At 35.7% G+C, this 26996-nt stretch overlaps 1 long non-coding RNA gene across 10 annotated transcripts in view; it reads left to right on the top strand.

Moving 5' to 3' along the window:
- The first annotated feature begins 7449 nt into the window (after nt 1–7449).
- LOC137488540 (uncharacterized) overlaps nt 7450–26996 on the top strand; it is a 66273-nt gene continuing 46726 nt past the window's right edge. For 5 of the 10 annotated variants that reach the window (XR_015517136.2, XR_015517127.2, XR_015517134.2 and 2 more), the window contains exons 1-2: nt 7450–7546; nt 8408–8537. This is a non-coding gene — a long non-coding RNA (uncharacterized LOC137488540). Of the gene's footprint in view, nt 7547–8407; nt 8538–18810; nt 18851–21210; nt 21339–26996 lie in introns of all 10 variants that reach the window. The other 5 variants (XR_015517130.2, XR_015517124.2, XR_015517133.2 and 2 more) reach the window with 3 other exon arrangements.

Genomic DNA, 26996 nt, shown 5'->3' with positions numbered 1-26996 from the left:
AAAGCAAAACTAATGTTTTCATTTCATGCATTTCTGCAGTCTGAAGGGACTGTTTGCTGAGAAATATCAGCTTTTGATTATTCACACTATAAAAATGATACAGCTTGGTATTAATTCATAAATATACTAAGATAATTTCTTTAGTATGTATTTTTTGTGGATATTTTTAAAGTAAATATAAGGATTTCTTAGAACTAATGTGTGGAAATCACAGCTTTCAAAGATGATTACCTCTTAAATGGCAAATGCTGGTGTATTAACATTAGCACAACAGTAAGAGAGATATTTGATTGTTTGTTTTTTGCAGTTTTTTTTGATGATTGTCTCACTGTCAATTGTAAAAACCCATAAAACTTGCTGTTAAATGAGAATCTAAAGTAATGTATAGCCTATGGCTATGGTTTAATATTCAAAAATGTTTTATTTTGATAGTTTTTAAATAAATTGCTCTTACACGTCATATTTTCTGATTTTTATTGCATATTTATTCATTCTTGTACTTTTACCATAAACCGACAAATCTACCATTCGGTAGAGGTTGATATTTTAGAAATCATAGGATGTGTTGAAAAAAATGCATTGAATGTGATTTTGAGACATTAGGAGTTTAAGTTTTTTCTATTGCTTTTTCTTGGTGTGGCAGTTAAAGGGTTAAACGTGTCCTTATTGTTGAGTTCATTTTCAGGTGATGTTTTACTTTTCATAGCCTCATAGAGTAGAGGTGTCCAAACTCAGTCTTGCATAGTTTAGCTCCAACTTCCTTCAAAACACCTGCCTTGGTGTTTCTTGAAGGAGCTTGATTAGCTGTGTTTAATTGTGAATGGAACTAAAATATGCAGGACACCAGCCCTCCAGGACTGGGTCTGGACACCCCTAATATAGAGACTTGAACAATATTCTGTCCAGGACACCTTTTAGTGCTCGATATGTGACCGTGGTTATGAGATTGATTTGTGATGGTGTTCATTGCGTGCTATATGCTTTGCTGTTTGGTTGCTGTGTTTTTCACTGTAACCCTGAATGTGAAGAACTGTCTGCGGATTTTATTACTTGTGCTTTTTATACCTTGGTGAATACATGTTCTTGCACATCACTGCCCTCTACTGGCCAATAAGTGATCATCAGTGATGTACAGTGATGTTTGATGGCATCATTTGTTGCTGAATGTCTGTTTTTATTATGCTAATGTTTTCATTTCAATATTCACTGCATTGTTTGTTTGATTGCTTTGTTCTTATTAGGCGGGACCATTGTGAAATTGTAAATGCCATGTTTTGTGAATTTGAGACTTGCTGTATAACACTCTATATACGTTTTATTTTTCATTGCTATAATTGCACTTTACAATTAGAGTTGTTTGAATGCATGAATCGATTAATTAGGCCACATTTAATTCCATATGTGACAGTCCCGTATGCATGTTATAGACGTCCTCAGAAATCATTGAATATTCTAACTAACATTATAATATGGGCTGAAAAGTGCTGCAGCTGATTTGATTTTTGACTGATGGATCTGCACTTCAGCTTGAATGTATTTATCCGGGTTGGGTGTTGATTAGGATCAGGTCATTTAAAAGGAATAGTTCACCCCTAAATAATGAACATGTACCTGACAAATGGCTTGTCATCGATCCTAGTTGTAAGAGCAACAAATAATAACTTGACTTCTAGTTGATCTTTTAGAAAATTGACAGAAGATTTTTCTGATAAATCATGTGTTGAACTGCATCCCAATCATCATAAATACTGGAGAAGACCTATTCGAAGCCACACAGACCCACGATTCTGACAGAAATCAGTCAAGTTTGGTGAAGAAAAAATCCTGGTTTGGGGTTACATTCAGTGTGGGGGTGTGCGAGAGATCTGCAGGTTGGATCAACAAGCTGAGGTATCAAGACATTTGTGCTGCCTCCTTCTCATACTTCAGCCTCAACATCAAAGTTCCTGAAAGCAAAGAAGGTCAAGGTGCTTCAGATTGGCCAGCCCAGTCACCAGACATGAACATTATTGAGCATGTCCGGGGTAAGATGAAGGAAGAGGCATTGAAGATCAATCCAAAGAATCTTGATGAACTCTGGGAGTCCTGCAAGAGCACTTTCTTTGTCATTCCAGATGACTTTATTAAGTAATTTGAGTCATTGGAGAGATGTATGGGTGCAGTCCTCCTAGCTCATGGGAGTCATACACAATATTCAATGTTTGTCCACTGCACCATGACTTTATATTTTATACTGTACATTATTTCTGTTAAATAACAAGATTTTTGTCTCTGCAAAGTCAGACCTTACTGTCCTAATGAAATAATTAAAAATCAAAGCATGATCATGTTTTATTTTAGGTAAAATAAGCCCAATTTAGAGGCCTTTGTCTTTCATATAAGCCACTTTTAAAACCAAATGATCCACTAGAAGTCAAGTTATTATTTGTTGTTCTTAAAACTTGGATAGACACCAAGACTTTTGTCAGGTAGTGTATACTCTCTCTCAAGTGGTTCCAAACCTTTGAGTTTCGTTCGAAAAGAAGGTATTTTGAAGAAAGCTGAAAACCTGTAACTGCCATAGTAGGAAAAACAGATCCTATGGAAGTCAGTGGTTACAGCAGGGGCATTGCTAGACATAAAGCTCTACTGGGCCCCCTCTCAAAAAAAAAATTATTTATATATATATATATATATATATATATATATATATATATATATATATATATATATATATATATATATATATATATAATTTTTTAATACAAAAAATATCGTTATTATACAGTTAATATTCTAAATAAGTTAATCCTAAATGTAACTGGACAACAACATAAAGACACAACTGGAGTGATATGCTAAGATCATTTAAGAAATCTTTTGCATGATTATTAATTAAAAAAATTCTATGATTTTTTTTTAAATTCTATCAAATAGAAAAAAAAGATGTTTTATAGAATTATCTGTTGTCTTAGACGACACATGGCAGAGAATAAGGTTTAAATGAGACATGCTTAGTGAGATCACCTTCATATTATAAAAACTTTAGTTTTGTCGACTTGCAAAACTCACTGCGGGCTGACACGTCTGCATAAAAGACTCTTACGCTGGTTTCACAATGCCTGAGCAGCAACTACTTTTTCAGTGCGCATTTTAACAACCGGCACTCACACCGGGAGAAGAGCAGCGCATAAGGGTCCAGAAGGACCGATGTGTGAAGGCACGCGGGTATGTTTTTTTACGCACACGCAGAGATGCGTCAGTTTGGTTTTTGATTAAACTACATTGCGTTCCCCAGCATTGGATCAGTTGCACATAGACAATAGCATCTTTATTCCAGGATTACCACTCTTAATACACACTTTGCATAGGAAGTAAATCATATCTCAAATCATTTACTGGAGCATTGGCGAAGTTTACTGGGGCACGTGCCCCAGTAATCTGGGTCTAGCGATGTCCCGGAGTTACAGGTTTTCAGCTTTCTTTAAAATATCGTCTTTAGTTTTTAACAGAACAAAAAACGTTTAAAACTAATGTGTAAATGTTCACTGCTTTTTCATTTTTGGGTGAACTATCCCTTTAAAAATTTTTTTTAGTGCAAAGCAATACTGGGTTCTATTAAAATTTGGATTTGACATAATACATTGGCACATGGTTAATCTGTAGAGAAGCAATCATTCTGTAATCTATAGAGGTCTTAAAACGCAGCTATTAACAGCGCATATGTCATACTACTGCAAAAGACAGGCTTTTACGCTAGCTGTATAAACATTAAAACCTCTATTGTGATTTGTCTCTTTATCCAAGTTTTCCTTATTGGAGGGCTTGTTTATTATGTTTGCAGACTAGAGAGATTATGAGTACAAGACTCCAACAGCTGTGTAATGCTGTTCATCACCCCCTTTTGGTGAAACGGTGCTAAAACGTCATCTGCCCGCATTACATTGTGAATTTCTTTTGTATGAAAGAGAGTTGATGCCAAAGGCTTTTTACAGATACATGAAATTTGATCAACACACAGTTTGACCTTGTTGAGACAGCAAATTTGAATGTTATTCACCATGTCGAGGTGGTGAATTTTAACGAAAGGTGATATTATGCTTACATTTGCATTGGTACCGTGTATACCAGTGTACTATTACAAAATAAACACAACATCTATATACATCTATATACATATATTGCAGTAAACATGTGTATCTCATAAGCAAATATAGTCACAAATACAGCAATTTCGTTGGCTGTTGTGCTTGTTGACACAATCAAGTTTCATGTGTTTAGTTTGAAGACTTTTGGCCCCGATAGCCTTCCATATTCTTCCTGTGTGAACTCTCACATGTGTATGTAAGGTCATGTTCGAGTCTGTTATTCTGAATGGATCATATCATTGTGGCTCACAGCGAATGTGTAAATATGTGGTTACTTGCAAAGTTTAGGTTGGGCTACTCGACCCCATTTGCTTTCTTTTCAGGATATCTAAAATGCATTATAAATGCTTGAATGTGAAAGATGAGAAATAAACATCTTGACTCCACTCAAATGTTGTGCTGGGATTTTTGTTTCTACAAGTATAAAAAAAAATCATCATCCAAATTAGACATTTTGGTGAAGTGGGAAAATCCTTTAAACGATTAGGGTTAGCATTACTTGTATTCAGGGCCGGATTAACCAATGGGTATTATGGGCACAGGCCCAGGGGACCGTGCACACTCAGGGCCCCTGCGAGGGGGGATTGATTTTGGGGTGTCTATTTAGGCTAAGTCCAAATAGTGGACCTCGTTAAAATTAGCTCGTTAAGTAATTCCCGCCCATCACCGGTTCATTGACATAGGCAACATAAATAAATAACACAATAGATAGCAGTGTGAGTAGCGCAGCTCGAAAAGCAGGTCGCAATATCGAATCCATCGTCTGATAAACACGTTCTTCTTTTTCCCCCGCTATATATCAGATGTTGCCAACTCTTCATCATGATAAAGACAAATAGGAATCATTAATAGGTGTGTGTATTATAGAAGACTCAGATTCATAGATTTGGATTGGAGAGGTGTTATATTTAAATTATATGCATTATAAGTTTGTAGATGTTATACATTAAAAATACTCTTAAATAAAAGTTTTTAGTACTGCTTCAGTGAACATGAACAAGTATATTAAAATTCATTAATTTTCACTAGTTGTATTAGTATTTTTTTTTTCAAAGTATGATATAAATGCTTTAAAAATCAGTTTAATCTTTGTAGACTAGAAATATAGTGTATTTCACTTATTTTAAAAATGCAGGCAAAACATTGTAGATTCATTTTATAAAAAAAATAATATATATATATATATATATATATATATATATATATATATATATATATATATATATATATATATATATATATATGATATTAATCTTATATTTAATTCAAGGGGTGCAGCTAGGTAGAGGGCCTACAAGACATTGTGCCCTGGGGCCTTTGAATTCTTAATCCTGGCCTGCTTGTATTCAAATGTAGTTTTGTATTGTTGTAATGTATTAATATTGTTTACTTAATGCAAATCCGGGCGAAGCAGTGACGCAGTAGGTCGCTGGTTGCCTCAGCTCAGTTGGCGTTTCTTTGTGGAGTTTGCATGTTCTCCCTGCGTTCGCATGGGTTTTCTCCGGGTGCTCCGGTTTCCCCCACAGTCCAAAGACATGCGGTACAGGTGAATTGGGTATAGGCTAAGTTGTCCTTAGTGTATGAGTGTGTGTAAATGTGTGTGTGGATGTTTCCCAGAGATGGGTTGCGGCTGGAAGGGCATCCGTTGTGTTAAAACGTGCTGGATAAGTTGGCGGTTCACTCCGCTGTAGCGAACTTGGATTAATAAAAGTACTAAGCCAACAAGAGAATGAATGAATGAATAATGCAAATCCAGTTAGATCCTCTTTATTTGGTAAACAAAGCAAGTCTTTCATATAATATATCTACTAAAAGACAAAAAATATTACTGTACAAACTGTATTGTAAATAATTCATATGAATATTTTTATATTAGTCAATAATATTATTGTAAATTATTTAAAAACTGAATAAATATAGATTCACACACATTTACACAAGAAACAGAATCAATGATGGGCAAAGAATCTGTGGAATTCTGCGCACGTAGATTCTGTGTGGGCCTAGTCATGTTGTCAGAATAACAGTGTACTCTGGAGGGATGTTCTGATGTAAACTGAGGCTAATTTCTTTCTTTCTGTCTTTGCTGTTAATTTGTTCCCAGATCATGTCATTGTGATACAGAAAGAAAAAGACAGCACTACATAGGACAAAGAAAAAACCTAAACAAAAGTAGAAATGTGAACATAGGACAATCTCCTTTCATATGCACCTCACCGTTATTAGACAAAGTCAAGATTGACCTGGGAGCAATTTACCAATTTAGATTTAGAAAAAAAGATTACAATTATAACAACTATTTATTTGTTAGACTACTTTATTGTCAAACCATGTTGCATACAAATGCATTCAACAGGTTTATATGACAGTGTATTGCTGTAGAGGACAAATAAAACATGAGACAGGTGTTTAGAAAGAATATAGTTTATTTTATTTGACCTGCAAACTTATCTAAACAAGATAAACTTTCAGAAAACAGCACGGAAACATAATGCTCGTGCTCGTGAATAAAACCCGCGGTTGTCTTCAGTAACGTTCTTCTTTGCTCAACAACTCAGCTGAAAAACAAAGCAAAACATTACAACAGCCAGATATACAGTTAAATCACAACAGTTACCATTGTTTCTATTTTAAACTATAGTAAACTAAAGTTTAAAACTATAGTTTAAAATAGACGATGAGTGGGCCTCGCAGCAGGGTCCCACTACCGGCCTCCCGTGTTTCCCTGAGGGTCCTCACGGCTTGTACTGATCCCTGCCTAGGGTTCACAAGCCGGCTCGCCTCAGGGCTTCGTGAGATTGGCGTGGCTCCACTCGTACCGTCAGGTATTGAACTCACCTTGGTCAAGTACAAACTGCAACGCCGAGCGAACTGACAACACTGAGAACTGACGACCTTTATAGGAATGCAGATGTAAATGTTTACAATGCGACGTCACTGCTGTGAGTCTCGTTGTCATGGTGAGCGCTGAAGAGAGCACGTCTCATTGGAGCACGCAAGCTCGGGAATCTACCTCACGGCAGGTTGCAGACAGGTGGGCTGTGGACAAAAACATATTAAATATATAGTTGAATATATATTTTTACATTTTTGGTGCTGTGTAATATTCTGGGATGCAGCAGAATATGGAGACAGATGAAATTAAAGACAGATGCTAGACATTGAAACAGAAAGTGAGCCCGGCTAGAACGCACTGCTCTGACGAATTACCATAGATATATACACTAGATATCGCATAGGGACCCTGAGCATGCGTCAAAAGCGGTGCCACATTGGTACAGTGCTCCCAGGACAAATGTCATTCAACCGCACTTGTCAAGACAGTGTTATTACGTGAAGATGCGGGACTTCAGCGCTGTCGACGGGTATGGTAAAGAGCAAACAAAGAAAACAAAGCACAAAGGCAAAACATTCCATAGGTAAGATTTAGTTTTTTTTTAACGTTTTTGTATGTTATGAACTTTTGTGCTAAACAGGTAACGTTTTTGATGATAATACAGTCTCTTACTGCATTCACCATTAGGCAAAGTAGCTCCAACTAGCACTAAACACTCGGCTTATGCTAGTTTTGTTGAATAAAATCAGCAAACAATGCAAAAGAAATATGACATGATGCTGCGCTGCCAGAAACTTGTATTATTCTAAGAGACTTGTGCGCTAAATGAATTTTCGCATCTGACATTCGTTCTCACAAATTTCTATACAGTTTATTATTTATTAGCAACATCTACATGGCAGAAATCAAAATTAACATAGTTAATAAACCTACCCTGCTGAAAAAAACAGCTTAAACCAGCATATGCTGGTTGGCTGGTTTAAACTGGTTAACCATCCTGGTTTAAGAAAGGTTTTGGCCATTTCCAGGCTGGTTTTCAGCTCAGTCTTGGCTTAGTTGGTCAGGCTGGGAGATGACAGCGAAAACCAGCATGACCAGCCTGACTAGGCTGCGAGCACAGCCAAAACCAGCTATGTCCAGCTTAATCTAGACTGGTCACGTTGGTTTATGTTTTTTTCAGTAGGGTAGTTTCCTAGACAGCTCACTAAAAGTTAAATGACTATCACACGGCCTAGCAATCAGAAAGCACACACAAAAACGGCATCTCTTCCGGTGCACTCATTGGAAAGCGGACTATATTAGTGAACAAATGTAAAGGATGGTGAATGAGGGTATAATGAGCGATTTCGGACACAGCATAGGTCAACTGTTAGCCAGTAAACATAGTTGACGCAACGTGTTTTTTTGTTGTTGTTTTTTTTTTCCTCAAACCCTGTCTGTAAAGTCAGCAGCACTGCAATTTGAGTGAAGAGTCCCAGTACAACCACCAGATGGCAGGCAAGAACAGCATAAGAAGTCGTGGAGGCCTGGAAGAGGTCTTCGTGTCTTTCTACAGATGTTTGTAAGAATCAAATGTGAGTTTTCCCCTCCCTTCCTTTACCTACTCTCATAAACTAAAGCTTTCGCAACAAATGCACTTTCAAGTTTTTGACAATACGAATGTAGACCCCTCTTGGGTAAATCTACCACCCAAACGGTAGGCCTTTGAATGTTGTCGCATTAAATGTGTTGGTTTATGAGAATCCGCGGAGCTGTAGCATGGAAACACAGAATGTTAGGTAACGCAAAGCCCTGTTTCATTATTTTACATTTTGAGGCCCAGTCTGTGTGAATGGGAGCAGAATAGACTCAATTTGGCTCTGTTTCAAATCAGGCTAATCGGCTTTTGAGGGAAAATACATTCTCTCTAATCTCAACCCCGCCACTGTCCTCACTGAAGTGCATAAAAAGGTAAAACTGTCATTAAGAAAATCACATTAAGGGGCAGAAAGCCACATGTAATCCCGTGTTTTCTCTCCTTCTTAGTTGTGCTGCTATTGTACCATTCATTGCCCATTTTCATGTACCATAATCCTCTATAAACACCTCTGGTTCAGCATACTACAATGGAATCTGTGCTTGGAAGTGTTTGTATTAATCATCTGCATTACATCCTCGGTCCTTTATGGCAGCGAGCAAACCTAGGCATTGAGGTAAAATTGTTTTTATATTCGCACATTCAGACTTTCTCCTTAAGTAATGTCAATTTAATAAATAAATCTTTGCTAAATCTAAATAGTGAAATCATATTATAAGAGTACAACATTGTTCACAGTCAAATAAATAGTGCTAATGTTGTTTTCAAGTCATGAGATTTCAGACCCAATATTCAAAGCACCATATTAAACAATACAGGGACCTTGTCTATGAATTAATAAATATAAAATAATGAATATAAAACCAACTTTACCTCAATAAACTAGACTGGTGAATTTGGTTTACCCCAGAAATTTTGATTGGCAACTACAGTGTATAAAGCCCATTGACATGAAACATTAGCTAGAAAAAAAATCTTAAACAGTTGAAATTGTTTGTTTAATCTTAATGCATACATTAAAATGCATGTATTTAAATGAATTTGCATGAATGTATAAAATGTTTGCATTAATTCTTCATCATGTGTGACATGTACGGCTATTAAGAGCCATAAAGCTCACTCTTGAAAAGATTTAAAAACACTCCACTTTTATTTGAAGCCCAAACTGAAGAAAAATAAACGATGCAGACATGCAAAATATGATGCATAATCCAGCTTTCAAAGGAATATTTCACCCAAAAAAACAAGATGTCAAGTTGTCAATTACTTACTCTTTGCTTGGTCCAGACCTCTTTTACATAATTGAACATGAAGACATTTGAGCTGGAAACCTGCAACCATCAGACTTCCATATTTGTTTTTCCTACAATGGTCACAAGTTTTCAGCATTCTTTAGCATATCTTTTTGTTAACTGAATAAAGAAACCCAAAGGTTTGAAACCAGTTAAGGGTGAGTAAATATACATTTTTGGGTGAATTATCCCTTTAACGCGAATCTATGAGAATAGTTTGTACAGATTGAGAGAAACATATTTCCTCAAAGGACTGTTGTGTTGGATTTGATACATTTTTAAAGAAATGTTTTAATTTTAATATATTAAATTTAAATATATTTACATTAAAAAAAAAAAAAAAAACTTTCCCCGCAGTTGAACATGAAAGAACTTTTTTTCTATGTCAAATAAGTTTTATTGATGAAGACTGTTTGATGAATTCTGTTTATATATTTTGTCCACATATAACATAGGCACAACAAATAAGAAAAATTAAAAGGAGAAAAAATAAAATAACAAGCAAACTTGTTACAAAGACCTGTTTGAACAACAGAGTATGATGACAAAACATGTTAAAACATTACAGAAAGATGCATTATTATGAGGGTTTTTTTCTTCAAGGTAACAGATAAAAGGATTCCAAATTTTGTCAAATTGTTCAAGTTTTAAAAGAACATATTTTTTAAAGAATTCTCAAAACCGTTTCGCTATAAGATTCTGACAGTATGATAACCCTGGATAAAATATCACAGTTTCACAGTATTGTGATTATTACTCTTAAATTAGTTATTTTTAAATGTCTGGGTAAAAACTGATGTTGGTGTAAAAGCGATTTGTTTTTCCGAATTCTGGGCTGACCAGTAGCTTTTGATGTTGGTGGTCTTTTGCTGCTATCCTGTTGTCCTAATGTAAAAAACAAACAAACCAACAAAACAAAAAAGAATTTACATATACCTTAGGAACGGTATAACAAAAAAGTTCAGCGGTTTTGGTAACACTTTATTTTGATGGTCCATTTGAGTATTAGTAGACTGTCTGCTTAATATCTGCTCATACTGCTGCTTCAACAGACATTTCACTGACTATAGGAAACTTTGCAAGTACATGTCAACTCACAGTAGCACTTACCCCAGCTTAATAATATACTTAAATTCTAATGAGAATTAGTGCAATGTAACTTAAATTCAACAAAGGGCTGAACAAATGAAGTGTGACTGCGGTTTTAAAACCATCGCTGCGTCCCAATTCGCATACTATCCGTCCTAAATAGTATTTGAAAATAGAATTAGCATGTCCCAAATCGTAGTATGTTGAAAAAAGGTTCCCAGATGATTTACTATTTCTGGTAAAAAATAAAAAATTAGGTGTAGAAGCGTCTATACTCTAACTGCTGATATTGCCCACACTACATTGTGTGTTGGACGTGAATTTAATTAGAACTACAAACGCGGGTAAAAAGTGTTCATAAACTTGCGAGACCAACCGTCTAGTAGAGACGCTTCGGTAAAGATGTGTGTATGGCTGGTTATTAATATCTAGACTACTGGAAAATATTTAAATCGCGTTTTCGTGTTATAGTTATCTGCAACAACAATACTGAACTTATAAAGATGTGTTTGGACATTAACGTCTGAGTGCAGAATTATCCAAAGACCTGAGGAGATTTCTCTGGATGAAAGACTCGTGAATGGCAGATTAACCTGCTGCTGCTTCTCCAATAAGGTTGGAAATTAAATATGACAGAAATGTAGACGTGTCGTGACTCATAACCAAGCAACACAATGATGAAGTAGTAAGTCCCAAAGCTTGCATACTCTTCAGTTACACACTCAAAATGACATATTTTTACTTTACAAAAAAAGTACACACTTTTAGGGCGTAGTACAAGTATGCAAATTGGGAGGTAGCAAATGACTTTGCAAACTGCGGTAAACCTTGAACCTGACATGCAAAAATATTTCCTCAAAGGACTGTTGTGTTGGATTTGATAATTATTTTATGGTCTTACTCAATGTTTTTTCAGACACCGGATAGAGGTTAATTATTATTATTTCATTATTATTATTCACTCATTCCTTCATTTTCTTTTTGGCTTTGTCCCTTTATTAATCTGGGGTCATAACATTAATATTATATAACATTAATATTATATATATATATATATATATATATATATATATATATATATATAATTTATATAGATCATTTATGTAAATGAGAATAGCAATAAATAAATATAAATTGATAAAAAATATATCTATATGAATAAACAATAACATGAAATTTAAGCATCTCCTGCAGCAGTTGTGGGAAAATGCAGCCTGATCTCACGAGAAAACGTAAGTATTTTACGTTTTGGCAGTTTAGTGGCTAATTCGTACGAATTCGTACGAGTTCAGTCGTAAGAAAATCTACGATTTTAAATCGTTAAAGGAGGCGTGGCACCTAACCCCACCCCTAAACCCAACTGTCATTGGGGGATACGCAAATCGTACTAAAATGTATGAATTAGATCGTACGAATTTGTACGAATTAGCCACTAAATGAAAAAGTTACGAATTGCCGTGAGATTGTGTTGGAAAATGATATTGAAGTTTAAATTTTCATGAACCTTGCTGACTGTAACGAAGGGGCTGACACAGAGGGTCACTAACAGCAGCCCAGGAGCTTACTGGCTCTCATAGAGGCAAAGGTGTGGCCAATATATTTTAAATGTATAATTCTATTGATTATGGATTGAATTATCATAATAATTCTATTAATTATCAGCAAAGTTTTGATCACAAAAATATTAGGAATTTGTTGGTAAATATAGACAGAATTTAAAGCCAATTAAATACCATCAATTGTCAAGGGAACAGGCATCCAAAACAACATATTAAGAAATTATAATCTTTTCAGGCAAATCAGTGTTCATATTTAGTTTTATTAGATGTACAGTGATGGCAAAACCCCAGTTTTATCTCAATACATGTAAGCATATTAATAACAAGTAATTTTATTTGTAACACAAAGCATATTGATGTCCGGCAGCCAAATGCATTGCTATTGTCTGACAGTGACGGACTGCTGAAATGCAAAATCCTCGGTGGACTGCAGCCATTCAAACCCATGGACAGCCCTTGACAGCCTCAGATTCAGCGTCACTGAGCTCATGTGCATCCCATGGGTGTACTGTCAGGCCTGGCCGCACTGATCCTGCGTCAGTGTCACCGGTCCCGTTACTGTATGCATGTCAGCCTCCGGGATCCTCTGGGAAAGTCCATTGTTTTCCATCCATTCGCAATCGGCTGCTTTGAATGGTACAATGATCAAGCAAAATAATCAACTGGCCTTTGTTTTAGACGGCCCAGCTCAATGGGAAGAAATAAACTTATGGTAATGAAGCCTTATCGGAGGCAGTTCAGATGTGAGAGTGATGGGCTGTGCGTGCCAGTCAAGCAGAATCATCCAACACAAGGCCCGCCACTGCAATCAGGTGATGGCAGCCAATTGTCCGAGCTCCAGATGCTTCATGAAATGTGCCCCCCTTTTCTTTAAACATCAGTTGCTTTAATTTGGAAACATTGTTTTACTCTTATTAGCTCATTATTATTATTATTATTATTATTATTATTATTATTATTATTAATAACAATATGGTAAATCATTTAACAGCTCTTGTACTTAAATCTCTTAGAAAGCTGATATAGTTGTACATTTCAGTTCACCCAAAACTTAAACATTTAGTAACTAATTACTGACCGTCAAGTGGTTCCAAACCATTATAAGTTTCTTTTTTCTGTTGAAGACTAAAGAAGGTATTTTGAAGAAAGCTGAAAACTGGTAGCCATTGATTTCTGTGGTAAGAAAAACAATAACAGTGGAAGTCAATGGTTACAGGTTTTCAGCTTTCTTTAAAATCTCTTCTTTTGTGTTCAACAATTTCAAACCGGTTTGTGAGTAAATGATGACGCATTTTTCAGTTTTGGCGCGTCATAGTCACGATGTTGCCCATAGGGTTGTCACGATAGCATTAATTAACGTTACGATGTCATACCAGCTGATACCAAGTGATACTAGTGAAAAGAAAATTGTCAGAAATACTATATTTTTGTTATAATAGGCCCACTTGAATTTAATTAACAATTGCCTTATTATTAAGAAAAGTGTTTGCATATTACTTTGCATAAAATGCATTCGTTTTTTTTGTTAGTAGATAACTGACCAACAAAAAATAATTAAATGAAAAAAAAAAATTACAGAACGAAATTAGTTACAAAAAAAAGCACTTTTCCAACAAAATTTAGCTAAATGAAGTGGTCAGAAATGCTTTAATGTTTCCTGTTTTTCATCTAGTTTTTTTTTTTTTATTCTTATCAGGTAAAAGTCCAAAGTAATAAAAAATTTCACTTTTGAGTCGTTCTTTTTAAGAGATTGTTGCGGTTGTTGTAGCTACTAAATAATATTGACAGGAATAGAAATGAACTGATTCAGATGTGCGTTTGAACTAAAACGTCAGAAAACGGTTAAAGGTGTGACAGTTACAGTTTTGCAACCTTAAAGGGCTCCACAGACTATTCAAATAAAATGGTCCATTGTTACACAAACGTGTGAGCATTTTAGTGACTTTTCCGCATGCAGCATTATGTATTGTAAACAGACCGTTAATGACAATACTAACGTTTACAAAGTACAGTGGCACCGCCAGTATTTTGTAGCCATAGTATTGCGATACTGCTATAGTACCGGTGAACCGTGCAACCCTAGTTGTCTATTACATTGCACATGTAGGCATAATCATTTAGTGCATTCAGCTCAGCACAGCATTGTTTAGGTGTTCTGTAATTTGCTTCACAAAATATGCCAAAAGTGAACATATTTTGGTGACATTTTAATTATTTAGGTACGTACTAGGGTTGGGCCGATAAACGATGTTATCATCCATTGCTAATGACCGATAGACAACACGATGCTGAACCGGCATTGCCGATCCTCCACCTCGTCGCAAACCCGCTCGCGAAAAATACACACTGAGGCCCCGTTTGCACTAATACGTTTTCATTTTAAAATGGCATTTTAGAACGAAAATGATCCACATCCACACCTTGCTTTACCTAGCATTTCTGAACAGCCCTCCGTCTACTGAAAACGCACATCACGTGACCACACACACACACACACACACACACACACACACACACACACACACACACACACACAGAGAGAGACACACATTGTCATGCGCTGGTCTGAGATCCAGAGAGCAGTGAGAGTTACACCAAAATCGTTCCTTGTACCTGGCTGTAAATACCTTTTTTTCTGCTGTAAAGTTGGCCATTGTAACGGTGGGCTCAATAGAAATTTGCTCTATATGGAGCTAGGCCTAGAGGAATTTCGATGAATTGCAGTTTCAATTATTTCTTTATTAGCTTCACAAGGGAGTGCGGGAGGTTGCGGCTTGGTAATTTCACAACCTGATTTGTCTGCTGTTTTATGTATGTATTTTGCACCAACATACTTAGCAGCATCCAAATCAATGTTTTATGCTGGACAAATGCACTCACTTTATGCAAGCACATATGGTTTTATTTTCGCCATCTGGAAATTCACAGAGGTCTTGGTCCGCTTGTTTTGTGCCAAGGCTCACACTGCAGCAATTACACTTGTTCAAGTCAACTGCATGAACATCATATTTATTTATGAGGGTTATGATTTTATATAAAAAATTTTTACTTTAATGAAAAATATCCAAGCATTTGTTTTTGCTCATTTAGTGGAAGTAAATGGTTAACAACATTTGTAACGTTTTTAGTTTTCTGCAGAATCTCTACAGGTTTTGCGAAAGAATGATGTGAGTGAATTCTGTATTTTGAAATTATTTTTGGGTAAACCATAAGCTGCTTAATTAGAGAGGGTGCTTATCATCCCACATATTTGTGACCAGAAAGTCTAAAGCGCTTTCACTGATGGATATCACTGCAATGTGTTGATTTATCAAATACAAACTTTAATTGGTTGGCAGACTATGGAAAACTTCTGTTAAATGAAGTGATTTGTGCTTGTACATAATGCAAATCCTTTGAGAATACACATTTAGGAAACTGTAATAACCTATTTGAGTGAATGTGCTCTTTAGCAAAATGCTTACCATGACTTTCAGAGGCAATAACTAGAGCAAGAACTACATGGTGTGATTTTTTTATTCAAATTGATGATGTTAAATGGAGTTTAAAAGAGTCACAGAATGTTCCTGTACTCAAAATAAATCCCCATTATTCAACTTTTTTTTCTGTTTGCATCTAGTTAAATAGAATAGACCAGTGTTATAATACAGTATATATCGGCCAAATATTGACAGTATAAGCACAGAAGATATTTAGTAGAATGTTGAAGTCAGTAAAAAAGCAGGAGTAATGTACTGTAAGAGATGTAAATTATTTCTTGAATTGCCGTTTTAAAGACTCCTTTTACAATCAGAATCACAAAGATTCCTAAACTTTGAATGGCCTTTAGTTGAACAAAAATGGTTTATGTAAAAAAAAAAATCAAAGGAAAGTGAAGATGTTTATAATATTACATATCATAAAACTAGAAAAATGAAACATGTACAAAGCTTTAGTATTTCAAATCAGTGCAATATTTTTTTTCTTGTATAGTATCCTATTGGATGACAAACTGTACATCTAATAAAACCCTTTACAACATCCAGACTAGAAAGACCACCATTATTTTTTAGGAGGTTTTCACCTTTATTTGGAAAGGACAGTAGAGGTTGCAGACAGGAAAGTATTGGGAGCAGAGAGAGGGGAAGGATTTGGCAAAGGACCTCAAGCCGGAAATCAAACTCGGGTCGCCATGTGCATCATATATAGTGCTATTATGTCAGCACACTTAACCACTAGGCTATTGGCGCGACAAACCACCAGTTCTGTACACAACTTTTAAACTTTGAAAATGACAGAAAAATAATTCTATTTAAGTTTTTTTTACAGTAATTATTGTTTCAAAGCAGCTTTATATAATAGAGTAATAATAAATAGTTAGAATAATTTATAATAGGATTATAATGCATAAAATAAATAACAACAACGATAATAATAATTTCTTACATTTATATAGCGCTTTTCTAAACACTCAAAGCGCTTTACAAATTGGGGGGAATCTCCTCATCCAACACCAGTGTGTAGCATCCACCTGGATCACACGATGGCTGCCATATTTACTTAGAAGCAACCAACATAGCGCAGGAAGTGTGTTGGTGTCATTTTCGTTGTAAATTAAGAGTAACTTTAGCTTGCTTTATTAACAGTGCCAGTCCTTGTGGTTCGCAACACTTTTTCACTTACTTGGTGTTATCAATTTGCCACTACCCACATTACACAATACTTCAAGTTACTAGACTCTGTAAATACTGTATTCATATAGACCTTTTAAAGTTTTATCTTTTATATCTACCATAACATGAAATAAAGGATTCTTTATATATATATATATATATATATATATATATATATATATATATATATATATATATATATATATATATATATATATATATATATATATATATATATATATATATATATATATATAGGGTCTTTGAATGTGCCGCTCTGAGTGCTTTCATTTAAAGGGCCAGTTCACCCAAAAATGAACATTTACTAACTATTTATTCACCCTCAAGGGGTTCCAAATCTTTTTGAGTTTTATTCATCTGTTGAACACAAAATAAGATATTTGAAGGAAGCATTAACATAATAATAATACTAATAATTCCTCACAAATTTATATACTTATATCACATTCTAGACACACAAAGCGCTTTACACATTGGGGAGAATCTCCTCATTTACCATCAGTGTGCAGCATCTACCTGGATGACATGAGAGCAGCCATATGTACCAAACTGCACACCAGCTGATTGGATGAGAGGAGACGGAGTGATGAAGCCAATTATGACATGGGGATAGTTAGAGGGCCATGATGGAGGCCAGTGGGCAAATTTGGCCAGGATGGCCATATTTGTTTTTGAACTACATTTTAATGACCACAAAGAGTTGGGACGTTGGTTTACCTCTCATCTTAAAGACAGCGCTCAATATACTGGGTTGTTAGGACCCACACAGATCGCAGGTTGAGTGCCAACTGCTGGCTTCACTTACACCACTTCCGGCATCAACAAGCTTTCACATGTGATTTTCTATCGAGTACTGACCGGTTGCAGCCCTGCTTGGCTTCAGTGGGCAACCATGTGAGAGTTGCAGTGAGGTAGCTGTCAGCTAAATAACAGAGTTATTTCTCCTACTGTCCACTTTCAGTTTTTCTTTTTCAGAAAAGACAGCAAAACACATTGCAGTACATGGTTTTGTCTTTTTGAATTGTCACACACATAAATAAAAAACAGATAGCAAGTGCTAATTGGCCAGGAATAAACATCCATGAAAAAAGTAGGAGTCCAAATATAATATACTGACATAGTGACAGAAAAAAACTGATGAATTGACCCTATTCTCCGCAGACGAGCGGGCGCTGCCATTTGAATCTTTTTGGCACGAGACTTCCGGTCTCATTCACTTCCATTCATTTTTAGACATTAAAAACTGCTTGTTTCGCTGTTTGATGTTGCAAACTGATATTTCCTTGTTATATTATTCTGCTTGGTCTGTATAGTCATGCAAACATTTGTTTGTAGAGCAAGTAGTTTGACCGTTTTTTGGCGTTTATTATTCCTTGTCATTTCTCCCATAGGCGACTGAAACGGAAGTTCTAAGACAATCGCGAAAACAGGCGCACTTCCGCATTTTAGAATAAGGTCAATATGGTTTATTCTCACAGCCCCACAAGCTATACAGTTCATCCATATAGTCCGAATCCATTTTGTTTTCTTCTGTTGATATTTGATTGTTTGCAAATCTGTACTCATTGAAGTCCGTAGTATTTATTCTTCCTACAATGTATGACAGTGGTTACAGGGCTCCAACATCCTTTTAATATATCTTCATTTGTGTTCAACAGAACTAAAGAAAAGCTCAAACTAGTTTGGAACAAGTCGAGGGTGAGTAGATGATGGCTGAATTTTCTTTTTTTTTTGTGCACTGTCCCTTTAAACGTGTGTGATGTGTGTCCTCTAATGTGCTTAATTTCATCATCCAGTTACACTGCTACACTGTTTGCTGTCATGTCGAAGTTCTTGCTCATTTGAACACCTTGCGTGCTCCCTCTTGCTATCTGCACCTGGATCAGTTAAGAGCACCTCAGTAGAGCCGTCACACTCCTGCTAATTCTTTGATGAATCGGAGCAATTGTGGACTTTTACGGCCGCTGGAATGAGCTCTGTGCACAGGCAGGACAGGAGGGGGCTACTAACCACTCATAAACAAGCCTCTCTCTGACAGATCAGCCAATTCACTCAAACGCAGCGGCACCATTAATGGCTCTTGTAAAACCACTAGTGACCTTTAAATACATCTCCATGCCGAAGACACAGCCGGCATCTACAGATGATCATTATAGATGCGACAGGAGTCTGCTTCATCTTCAAAGTAATTGTCCCGGTCTTGTTTAAAAGTTTGGCAAGTGAAAACGTTGTGTTTTACACAGTGTTCTGGGGTCTGTTCTTTTGTAGCTCGCTTAAATGAGCTAAGATGATTTGGCAGATCCTGGATCTTGATAACTAATCTCTTGCTAATTTGGTTCTTCAAACAAGTTTGTGAATCAGATTAAAATGTCTGGATGAACTGATTTGACATCGCTGCGTGTATTGTGAAGGACTGATCTATCGATCCCCGAAATCATGATCAGCAATGCAGTGATTGGCTGATGGCACAGCAGCGTAATGACATCATCTGATTAATATGTAATTATTCATGTGAGGAAAATTACATAAAATTAATTGGAAACGGTTTGTTAAATATTACACCCAATGACTTTACACCTTTTTGTGGGCTGCATGATTGGCCGTTTCATGTGTTAAGAGCAGTTTATTTAGTTTTTCAGTTAGAGAGGATTTTCCTTATTATAGTAGCCATAATAGTATTATAGTAGCTGTTTTTAAATCGGTGTAAAGAATAACTGGATGTTTACAAAAGCATTTCGATATTAGTAAAGGTGTCTGCAACTTTTATGAAGCACCGTCATATTAACTGTCAAAACATGTTAATGACTGCTTAAATGTATTTTTGCTTTAAAAAAAGTCACATATTGTGCATGTCTATTATCATACACAAATTGTACTAAAGCGATCTAAAAAGTACATATCAATAAGTTTTCTCTTTGCACCACTAGCATTGCATAAGTTTTATTAATATATAACTTTATTTATTTTATTAATAACTATAACTTTGTATAGTTTTAAAAAATTTTGTATTTTCCCAAATATTGTATATAACTACTACTGTAGGAAAATATCAGAATTCGTACATACTTTCTGTATTATCTTTGATTGAACTGAGCCAATCTAATCCTGTTAATATAAATTAAACCTGCCTCCGACCAGGTTTGAGCTAGCAGAACTGCTGCTATGACAACAACTCTCAGATCAGTTTTGAAGAACTAAACGATCCTGGATTGTGTCAAATCGTCAATATCCAAATCCAGCTAACGGAGTAATCCACGTACAAAGAACGGACCCCTGGATGGCAAAAGATATGTTGCCATGCAAAGATGCTAATTGGATTTATGTGCAAAACTGGAATATCACATAAAACATTTGTGAATAAAGGGCCTTTCCATCAGTGATCAAAATCTTCACTTTCTGATCAGCTGCCGGCCCCAAAAAAGGAGTTTGCTGCGTTTGGAGAAGCTACTGTGGGCTTTTTTTTTTACAATATAATTACTTGTGCTTCAGTAGATGAAATGCAATGAACACGCTAAGACTAGGATACTTAACAACTTTGATGATGGACTTTGGCTGAGGTATTTTAGAATGACCAAAACAACATTGTGGATATTTTAAATTGTGCATATTTTTTAATGCGCATATTGGAATTTTATTCGGTAAAAGTGTTTCACTTTAGTTTCAAGTAGAATAACTTGTGCTTCAGCTGTGGTTTTTGTTGGTGCAAGACTACACTTTGGAAGCACACATGCTTAAGACTGGGAGGTAATGATGCTAAATAATTTTGATGACTGATGTTGGCTGAGGGATTTTTTTTTTGAACGACCAAAACAACTTTGAAGATATTTTACAATGTGGTCAGTCTGCTGCTTTGTCGTCCCATCACACTATATTTAATCAACATCACCTTTATAATGCACGTACTGGAATTTATTTATGTGATATGTGTTTCTATCGTAGTTTATGCACTATTTTTTATTGGATATAAAAGTTTAGCAATTTGCCGTGGTTAGAGAAGCCACTGTGGCTTTTTTTCTCAATATAATTAATTACTTATGCTTCAGTTGTAGTTTTTGTAGGCACAAGACAAGTCCTTGAGAGCACAGATGCTGAAGACTGTGAGGTAATGCTGAACCACCTTGATGATGGATGTTGGCTGAGGGATTTCAGAATGACCAAAACAACATTGAAGATATTTTACAATATGGTCAGTATGTTGATTTGTCCATTAATGCCATCCCATTACACTATATTTAATCAACATCTTTTTTATGCACATACTGGAATTTATTCTATAAATGCAGGGTGTCTGCTAGGTCTTAAAATGTCTTAAATTTCAAAAGCAAAATTTTAGGCCTTAAAAAGTCTTAAATTAACTGAAATATTGGGTTGTAGGTCTTAAATAATTTTGAACAGTTTCTTAATTATTTTTTCTATGTCCAGGTAAAGCTACTCTATCAGGCTGCTCACCAATCACCAATAATCAATCTCAAAATGTATATAAAGAGATGCAATTCATAACAGCTGCTCAGCAAATTCTCCATATTAAATTCCCTAATCAGGGAAAGAAAACTAAAGCAACACTAGGCATGGGATTATAACCATTTTCAAGGTATATCAGGGTTTGGAAAAGTCAGGGATTTAAAACTGCCAAAATGTTCTGCTATACCATTCCTAAGGTATGTGTAAGATATTTCTTTTTTTTTTATTTACGGTTTTTAGGACAACAGTATCTCAAGCAGAAATGATCTCCAAAGATGCTGTTGTAAATTGTAAAGTTACTTGCATTTGTTAAACTAATAAAGACAGCAGAAGTCCGATTGATTTTAATTATTTAGCCTGACATGTTCACTGTTCCAAAATATTATAAATGTTTCTCAAAATAAAATATTTTTGCTCAAAAGGGAATTTTTTTTTTTTTTAACACAATAATATATTTAGGAGCAGTGATCACAATATCGTGAAACAGATATATATATATATATATATATATATATATATATATATATATATATATATATATATATATATATATATATATAATTTTTTTTTAATCTAAGGTTATCATTCCCTCAGAATCTTGTACTGGCCCATGCCTAACACATTCCTTTACTGATCTTTCATTAATACAAAAAGGTATTTACAGGAGTAACTGACCCATCAGAAAAAAAAAAACCTTTAATGTTTAGCCCTGTATGTCTAAAATTCCTTTCAAATTGGTCTTCAATTTGACCCGAAAAATCCCTGAAATGTGTTTCCTTAGTTTATGCACGTTTTTTTATTGGATAAAAAGTTTATCCAACTCAGTTATGCGTTTACGTGAAATTTAAAAATGTATGTGTATCTTGGCATTTCCATTAAGCATTTTTTATGAGATTTTCTAAAATATGCAAAAAATAAGTGGATAAAAGCATCACTAAAGACATTTGGGCATTTGGTTTTACCCATCATTCGCTGTAAAAAATCCTGGGTTTCACACAATTCCTTTATGTTGTCTAAACACAAATTGATTAAGTTAAGTTAAATGTTTTTACAAGTTTAAGTGGATTGAGCATAAAACAATTATGTTGTCCCTAAAACAACTCAATAATTGTGTTGTTTCAGCTCATTTTAAATATATAGATGAATGAGCAGCTAATATATATATATATGATTAAAAACTTTGACTTGAGCTTTGTTCCAGTCCACTTTTAGGCATTTACTTGCAAACTTCCCTTCATTTGTTCTCTCAGAAGAGTCTCTGCCATCAATTTTAAGTGCGTTTCACTTCATCAAGTAAACAAGGAAAGTTTACAAGGATATTCCCTCGAGAAAGTCGGCTTTATATGTCCACTCCATCACCTATATGTCCCAGAATACAATATGATTGTGACGTCACAACAGTTTAGTTGCCAAGTGCTCAAGCCTTTACCTCCAACTCCCTTCAACACACCTGCCTGAATGTTTCTAGAATACTTAGAGCTTGATTAGCTGGTTCAGATGTGTCTAATTGGGGTTGGAACTAAACTTTGCAGGACACCGGCCCTCCAGGATGAAGTTTGAGCACCTCTGGTTTAGAGCGTTCTATTTTAACCTATTAAGATGCTTCCGCCAGTAGTGGACACCTGTGTAACATTATCAGTGATGTACATCCGAGTGAACACAATAGAGGGAAGTTAGCCAGTGAAGGGCATAAAAAAATTGGACTGGAATGCAGCCTTGGTTTCCACTTGACCCACAGACTTCCTCTTGCTATTTATTGAAATGGTCAGTATGACAAGTGTAAATGGATGGTGTAGGGAAGTCAGTCTCCCAGGAAATGAGAAGAAGACTGCAGCGCTCTCACTTCACCCATAAACGCCAGTGTGCTTTGTGCCATTACTGCATAGCAGGAGGGAGCCGCGGTGTTTGAATCACCCTAAGCATTTCTGCTCTCTGTTACACTTTACCAGAGCCCATAAAGTCAAACACAAAGAGACACAGAAGCAGCACTTCTGTCTACTCATATCACCAAACTGGCAAATCACAGTGACAGAGCTGGAGAGAAGGCAGGATAAGCCAATTACAGGTGGCTGGGCTGGCAAACCCACCCTAGAGAGTGCTGGGGAGATTACAAAAAAAAAAGTTTCTTTTCAAAATGCTCTTTCTGCCATTCACTTATCTTTCCTTTTCATTCGCTCTCAAACATCCCGGATAACAAAATTAGCTAAATGATTTGGATGGAGGCAGCTTCAATGAAAGGCGACCCCCGTGCCAATGTTCTTTCGGGTTATCCATCAAATTCGGAGGCTTTTTGGGAGATGTGGGCACTTTTTCCCTTTAGGAGCCAATCAGAAGGTCTATTTTTAGCCAGCACTAACACAGCAGCCTTCTAAGTGGCAGATGGTATTTGGGGGGGAGTGGGGTGCAATTTACAGTAAACAGATTCTTTATCCTTGGCAGGTCATGGGGAGCGCGAGAGCTCTGCGGCCATTTAATAATGGAGCATTTCAGCAAATATAGGCCCGATGAGTCTTGGGGAAACATTTCAACATCTCAAAGCTCATATTAACCGCAATTGTAAACATAACGCATTTTTGTGTAGGTGGAACATGTTCACCAATTAGGCAGTTGGCAATGAGTGCTAGCATAAGCACTGCCCCCCTCGCCTTTACAGTTTTAAGCCAGTTTGTTGTTAAATGAAACTTTTATTGCATTTGGTTTTACTCATCATTGCTATTTAAAAAAAATAATAAAATAAATAAATATATAATCAATGTGCATATATATATATATATATATATATATATATATATATATATATATATATATATATATATATATATATGCGCACATTGATTACTACACTGTAAAAAATGCTGTTCCACAAAATCGAATTGCATGAGTATGGGCAGGGGGTGTGAGCCTCGCAAGCCCGATGGAGTGATTGTTTACAAGTGTCGAGTTCTGTGAAGGAGCTACAGATGGAAACTTGTTTTTTGGTAACCTTATGATTAAAGTTGTTGCACGTCCGCCAGATTGCCTTAAAAAATGGTCCTTACATTTGGGTAAAACTGAATTTATTTAATTTGATTCAGCTGTGAAAATAAGAAAATGTGTCGGGTCAGAGATAAAAGTAGGGGATCAAATTATTACTCCAAAACATGAAGTGAAATTTTTAGGTTGCATTCTAGATAGTAATTCGACAGGCAAAAAGATGGCTGTTATAGTCTCTTAAAGCTTACGATTACGAAAAGGCATACGATTTTTAAAGAAATTCAAATTGAGTGTTTTTATAAGGGAAATTAAAAAGTGGTTGTTTTACAGTTGAAGTTGAGGATTTTTTTGTGCCGAGTTGCTGAGCTGATGATCACTCCTTTTACGATTTGCTCTTTCATTTTTTTAAGAAAATCGAGGACCACAATGGAAATAAGCCTGTGGCTTTTTTGTGTATTTTATCCTCGACAGTTTTTAAAATATCCATGAATAAGTCTAACTGGACTTGTTTTTGTCAAAATTTTCAATCAATCAATCAATCAATCCCGCCCTCAAAATGAGCAGGTTTTAGCTTCTTGTACATTAAGGTAGCGTTAAAAAAAAAAAAAAAAAAAAAAAAAAAAAACATCAGCAAAGAAACTTGACACCGGAACATAACTTACTGCCAGCTAGCATTTCGGAAGTGTTATTGCAGAGCAACACAAATAGTGCCCAATACAAACGCTGGCAATGCGCACTGCATGCACCCTGGGTCAAACCTCACTCGATGCAGAACTATAAACCAGGTTTTACCCCTGCGCATTCAGTGCATTAGTGCAGCCATACTTTCATTATTGCACATTCACCTGAAGAGATAGGGGTGTTCCAACTCCATTTAGCTTGAAGGCATAGGGCTAAGGAATAGGGCTAGATATCTCTTAAAACAGAGATTTTCCAGATCCACACTCAAAACCAAGGTGTGCAAAAATTTCCCAGAATACACCACCTATAACAACAACATGGCTGCATACACGAGTCAGGAGATGCCAAAAATTAGTAGTTTTAAGGGTATCACGATTTTGATTTTAAATCGAAATTCATGCTCAATCTCGATTATCGAATCAAAAAATGGAATCGTTGATGCTGCCACGCCCCCATGTCATGTGAGCTTGGCTTGCCATGCGAAAAAAAACAAACAAACAAAAAAAAAAAAACGCAGGAGTATTTATAGCCACGAACATTCGACCTTATTCAGTGGTAGAAAACCAAAAAGTTTTAAGTATTTAATTTGCATGCTAGAACCGCACTATGAAACCCCAAGTAGAATGCATCTCACAGCTACGGTGATACCCTCCATGTACAATAATGTGAAGGAGAAAGTTATTGAAGGTCTTAGCAGTGCACATTTTGTAGCCTTGACTACAGATTGCTGGACCTCCAGAGCAACACAGAGCTTCATGACTGTCACAGCGCACCAAGGTCAGATGTTATTATATTGCATAAAAGTCTTAAAATGGCATAGCTTGTGCTTTCAAATTTGTATTTTTTAAATTGAGAATCATACCGTGACTTTAGAATCGAAAATTTAATCGAATCAAGGATTTGAAGGATCGTGACACCCTTAACTAATTTGTGTATTATTAAGAATTTTCAAAACAAACAAGTACATACTTTAATATAGTCATAACACAGTTCGTGGTTTACTATCATGCTTACAAAAAACAAAATTCAACCCCCCCCCCAAAAAAAAACAGCTAAATTCCACTATCTATAATTTATAATAACAACTGCTGTATAGTAGTCTCAACATACTTTCACAACTGTTACTCAGTAGCTACGTTTTTATTCACATATTTTTATGTGCATTGTGGATATGCAAAAAAATTATCAGTGAACAGAAACTCTAACATGCGCATTACTGAGTAGGATAAACATTTTATTTGATAAAAAAGACGCGCAAAACTGCGATGGAAACACTTTTACCGAACAAATTCCAGTATGCGCATTAAAAAGGTCATTATATATTGTTGTAAGAGATCATGTGATGATAAAAATGTGTGAAAGGACAAACCAGAAGGCTGAGCGCATTGTAACACATCTGAAATGTTGTTTTGGTCATACCGTTTACTTATACCGTTTCAGTATTAGTGTTATTATTTTTATTAATTAGAACTGTCAAGAGCATCTGTGCTCCCCGTCTCACACCTTTAAATGCCACCGTGTTCATTGCGTGTCGGCATTGTCTTCTGATTTATTCAATAAAGAAAAGATTCACACAGCTTCTCCTACCGCAGCAAAGTATTTGGGCCAGTTAATCAGGAAGCGAAGATTTTGTTCTCTTTGACTCATTGGATGAAAAACGCTGCTTTATTTGCACGTCTTTTATGCGATTATTAAAGTTTTGCGCATAAATTGAATTAGCAGTTTTGGG

The sequence above is a fragment of the Danio rerio genome, chromosome 19 (genome assembly GCF_052040795.2).
Source record: "Danio rerio strain M-AB ecotype USA chromosome 19, GRCz13ab, whole genome shotgun sequence".
NCBI classification, from domain to species: domain Eukaryota; kingdom Metazoa; phylum Chordata; class Actinopteri; order Cypriniformes; family Danionidae; genus Danio; species Danio rerio.
Note: the sequence above shows the minus strand (reverse complement) of the source record. Positions and strands in the feature narration are given on the sequence as shown.